This window comes from Perognathus longimembris, chromosome 18, assembly GCF_023159225.1.
Source record: "Perognathus longimembris pacificus isolate PPM17 chromosome 18, ASM2315922v1, whole genome shotgun sequence".
NCBI lineage: Eukaryota > Metazoa > Chordata > Mammalia > Rodentia > Heteromyidae > Perognathus > Perognathus longimembris.
This window is the reverse complement of record NC_063178.1, coordinates 44553292-44559291: the sequence shown is the minus strand read 5'-3', so window position 1 is coordinate 44559291 and position 6000 is coordinate 44553292.

The window sequence follows — 6000 nt, the reverse complement described above, 5'->3', positions numbered from 1 at the left end:
GTACAATATGTACACATCATAATGATAAATAATCACAAGTTATATACACACCATAAATGATGATCAACATAAATTATGTATCAATGATGAATAATTATGATTATACCCATTAAAAATTATATGCAAATTATAACTGATCATAATGAATAATCAGTATAAAGACAAATAATTACAATTATGTTATAGATAAATTATAAATAATTATAATCCTACATTATATATTGATAGTAATTACAATTATAAATTATACATAAATTATAAATAATTATAGTAATAATAAATTATATATAAATTATAACTATACATTAATAATTATAATGGCTCTGAATAATTATGATATACTATATAATTATAAACATACATTACATATGAATTAAATGATTATAAATAAATAATGATTATTAATCCTAATTACGAATAATTACCCTTATGAATTACATAGAAAGGATGAACCACAGGATGGAGGACGATGACGTCACCACCCAGAATGGTGGGGTAATCCATCCCCCCCTATTTTGCATGTCGTATTGCGCATGTGCACTAGTGCCTCTCAGCTCTGTGGTCCAGCCAACTGTGCACAAGCACGTTTGCTTCCTTGGCCCCGCCCGGCGATCCAGCCTGATGCAAATGTGCAGCAGTGCCGGATTGCTCCCCGCACTGCCATGCTGTGCAACCCTAGCGGCACCCGAGTCCCTCATCTACCGGTGCAACCTATTGCATATTTCCACTGGCGCCTAGAGGGTTCCCGCTAGGCAGGCCAGCCTGCTGTGCATGCGCTGAAGCATCTGGTCGCCCTCTGTCTGGCAGCTCAACCTGCTGTGCACTTCCAATGGTACCTGGTCCCTCTCTGCTTGGCAGGTCAGCCGGCTGTGCATGCGTAGTTTGCCTGGTCGCTCCCTGCTGGGCGGTCCAGCTTGCTGCCCATGCGCAGTGGCATCCGGAGGCTCCCTGCTTGGCAGTGCATCCTTCCATGGCCCACTAACACCTGGTTGCTCCCTGCTATGCGGTGTAGGCTGATGCGCATGTGCACTGGCTCGCAGAAGCTCCCCACGCTGTGGTCCAGCCTGCTGTGCATGTGCGGTGACACTTGGTCCGCTCCTGCTGGGCACGCGCAGTGAGGCCTCCTTGCCTGTGTGGCGTGCCCTGCCCCGCTGGCCCATGCGCAGCAAGCTGGCAGGGAGCAGGGTGGTCACCGGCTGAGGACGCCACAAGCGGGGCAATGTTCGCTGTGATGACACAGCTCGGAAGTGAAGCAGCCGAAGCTGTGGCTGTGGTGGTGGCTGGAGGCTTAGGGTTCCACAGAGGAAGTGGAAGGTGCCGCAGCCATGACAATGCCCCCTTCTTGTTCCCGGATACCCGGAGGTGGGCACCCGGGCTGGTGCGAGGCACCTTTAAGCGGTGGGGCCTAGAAGCCAGGAAGCTCAGCAGAGTTGGAGTGCATGGGGAACCTGGGGCCTGGAGGATGTGAAACCTCTGGTAGGTGGGGCCTAGGGGGAGGCGAGGCACTTGGGGGCGTGGTCTAATGGCGGGGCATCGGTATGGGGGCGAGGCCAGGTGGACCTGGTTGTAGTGTTGTGGGCGGGGCCTGGCTAGCATTGAGACTCAGGGACGGGCAGGCAGGGCCCGGTAGGTTTTAGCGACTCGGGGGCAGGGCCTAGGGGAAATGATGCTGGTGGCAGGGCCGGGGGACATCACTGTGACCTGGTGGGCCAGGCTTAACGGGAATGGAGGTGCTGGGGGACTGGTCTGCCTTACTTGGTGTCGCGGTGGGCGTGGCCATGGAGCTGGACTGCCATTGGGGGAATGGGTGGCCTGGCCTGCCTGAGGCCTAGGGGTCATGGCCTGGTAGGAAGTGGGGTGTAGGGTGCTTGGCCTGGTAGGTGGTGAGGCCTTGGGGGTATGGACTACCAAGGGGTGGCTCTTGGGGCCACGACCCATCTGGAGTAAGGAGGCTGTGTTGCTGGGGGCGTGGTCTGGCTGGGTGAGGACTTGGGAGCAAGGCCTAGTTGGAGGTGAAGCCTAGGGGGAGTGGCGTGGAGGGAAGTCTTGGGGGCGTGGCCTGGCAGGGGTGAGGCCTTGGGGGTGTGGCCTGGATGGTGGATGGTAGAAGTGGTGTCACTGGGGCATGGTCTGTCAGATGTGATGAGTGTGTCAGTGGGGTCATGGCCTGGTGTCCCTGTGCTTGTCGGGAGCATGGCCTGGCTCCATGGGCATGGTCTTACGTCCAGGCGTGACGTACCAGGAGTGTCCTGGTATCCTGTGCTTTTGGTGGGCAAGGCTTGGCCTCCCCGTGCTCATTGAGGGTGTGGTCTTTCTTTCTGGGGCGTGGCCCGATGTTCTCTTGCTCCTCATCAGCATGGAGTCCATTGGCTCCTCAGGGGCGTGGCTTGGCATCCGTATTCAATTTGTGGGAGTGGCCTGGCGTCAGGGGCCATGGCCTGGCATCAGGGGGCGTGGCCTGGCGTCCGTACACTCCAAGGGGGACTGGCCTGTTGTTTTGTTTATTGACTTCTATCCCATGTACATTCGTATTTATTCATTTATCACTTATTTATTATAGCATTTTTCAGTTACTTATGATTTATATTATTTATCATTTACAATGCTTACCGTTTATACTACTTATCATTTATAATATTTGTTATTTATTATGTCATTTATGTATCATTTACTTGTAATTTATAGTAGTTATCATTTAAAGTGTTTATCATGTATAATATTTATCATTTATTGCTTATTAGAGTTTACTGATTCATATTTCATTTATATTCATATTTATTTATTTATAGCTTAATACTTATTTATCATTTACTTATGATTTATAGTATTTATCATTTACAGTGTTTACTGTTAGTAATATTAATTTTTATTTACATATTCGTATTTATTTATAACTTATTTATTATAACACTTATTTATGATTTATAGTGTTCATCATCTATAGTGTTTATCATTTATAATATTTTTATTTATTGATAATTGATTTTAGTATTGTGACATTATTTTTCATTTATTTTTTAGGAGTTGTAAAGTTCTGGAAGTCTTTGGAAAACATGAAGAATAAACAACCAGAACTCAGCTGAATGTGGTATGCATTTCCTTTGTTTCCCCCCCTTTGTTTCTATTTATACCTCCAGGCTCTGAGATCATCGTGTCACGAAATGTCTGGCGACCACGTTTAATTTAATTTATTTTTATCTCTCTAGCTTCCTTCTCTTTAATCCTTAGTTTCCTTTATTCGGAATATATTTTAATTTTAATTTTACTTGTTTTAATCTTGCTTTATTCCCCCTGCTCATAATTTTTAATATTTTTTTCAAATTTTTATTATCAAACTGATGTACAGAGAGGTTACAGTTTCATATGTTAGGCATTGGATACATTTCTTGTACTGTTTGTTACCTTGTCCCTCATAGCCACCTCCCTCCTCCTCCTTTCCCTTTCCCCCCCTGAGGTGTTCAGTTCACTTACACCAAACAGTTTTGCAAGTATTGCTTTTGTAGTTGTTTCTCTTTTTTTACCCTGTGTCTCTCAATTTTGGTATTCCCTTTCAATTTCCTACTTCTAATACCAGTATACATGGTTTCTAATATACTCAGATAAGATTACAGAGATAGTGTAGGTACAACCACAGGAGGTGATACAAGAACATCATCAATAATAGAAGCTACAGATACAGATGGGATGTTGAAAGTAGTTACAACTGTGATATAACAATCGTTTCCATAACATGGAGTTCATTTCACTTAGCATCATCTTATGTGTTCATAAGGGTATAGCTATTGGGCTCTTGTGAAACTCTGCTATGACTTCCCTAAACCTGTACTAATTATTCCCAATAAGAGTGAGCCAGACCCAAAGAAACATGGACTCTAATTTTTTAATTTTAATTTTATTTTCCTCTTATTTTCTATCGCTTTCTTATTTTAATTTTCTGTGTTTTTTTTTTTTTTTTTTTTTTTTTTTTTTTTTTTTTTTTTTTTTTGCCAGTCCTGGGCCTTGGACTCAGGGCCTGAGCACTACTTCTTTTTGCTCAAGGCTAGCACTCTGCCACTTGAACCACAGTGCCACTTCTGGCCTTTTCTATATATGTGGTGCTGAGGAATTGAACCCAGGGCTTCAAGTATATGAGGCAAGCACTCTTGCCACTAGGCCATATCCCCAGCCTCTTATTTTACTTTTCTCTATTTCATTTTTCTTAATCTTTTTCTGTCTCATTTCTTGCCCTACCTGGCTTTCCACTTTATTTTTTTAATTGTATTTTACTTTATTTTTGTCTTATTTTCGTTTATTTTGGTATATTAAATTGTAATTTAATTATTACTTTATTCTCATGTTTAATTGTATTTTATGACTTTTTGTTTCATTTTTTATTTTGATTTGCTTCTCGTCCTATTTTTCTTTACTTTTCCTCATTTTGGTTTTTTAATCTTACTTTGCTCATTTTATTTTTTTTAATTTATTCTATTTTACTTCATTTCCCCTTATTTTCTTTTATTTCATCTTGATATGTTTAATTTTATTTTAACTCATACTTTTTTAAGTTTATCTTAATATGCTTTTGTTTTATTTTACTTTATTTTAATTTATTCTATTTTACTTCATTTCCCCTTATTTCATTTTCCTTTATTTCATCCTGAGTTATTATTTTATTTTATTTTTATTTTGTTTTATCTGTGCTCCTTCCCAGCCCTGGAAGCTTCCAGAACAGATGCCAAGTCCTAAGCACCAAACAGCAGGCGTCCTGGAATCTTCCAGAACTGTGCCTGGCCCAGAGCATTTCTCTTCTGGAACATTCTCCATCATTCTTACCATCACCATCATCATCACCATCATCATCAATGCGGAGTCACCACATTATATGGGATCCCAGGGCTGATGTGACAGACGGATGGACAGACTATAAGGCCAACACAGAGACAGACTGACACAGAGACAGACCGACAAGGTGAAAGACAGACACACATACAGACAAGGAGACAGACAGACTCACAGGTAGACAGACAGACAGACACACAGAGAGACAGACTTACAGGTAGACAGACAGACATATACACAGACAGACACAGAGACAGACAGACAAGGAGACAGAAAGACAAACTCACAGCTAGACAAAGACAGGGAGAGAGACTCACAGACAGACAGAAAAGACAGACATGCATACATTAGAAGACAGACAGACAGAGACAGACATGGAGACATAGGCGGACAGACTCACAGACAAACACAGAGACAGACATATAGACAGACACAGACACATAGGCATAGACAGACTGACTCACAGGTAGACAGACACATAGAAAAGGAGACAGAAAAACAGACTCGCAGCTAGACAGACAGACAGACACACAGTGGAAGACAGACAGATGGACAGGTGGACAGACAGACACACTGGCAGAGAGACTCATAGACAGGCAGGTGCAGAGAGGAGGCCCAGAGGCACAAAGACAGATACAGGGACAGATAGATAGACAAGGAGACAGACAGGTAGACAGACACACAGACAGACACACACAATGGAAGACAGACACAGAGACACACACACATACACTGGGAGACAGACAGACACACAGAGACAGACAGACATAGTGAAAGAAACAGACACAGAAAGACAGACAGGCAGACACATACATTGGAAGACAGAGACGGACAAGGAGACAGAGAGACAGACACATAGACACACACAGAGACAGACAGGGAGACAGACTCACAGGCAGACAGAAAAGATAGACACATACATTGGAAGACAGACACAGAGACAGATAGACACAGGCATAGACCTGAAGACAGACAAACAAGGAGACAGAAAGACAGACTCCCAGGTAGACACAGACAGAGACAGTCATAGGTGGACAGACATACATAGAGACTGAGACTCACAGACAGGCAGATGCAGAGAGGAGACCCAGAGACACACAGACAGACAGGCTGAGGGACAGACAGACAGGCAGGCCAACACACAGACAGACACACAAACACATAGATAGGCGAGGAGAAAGA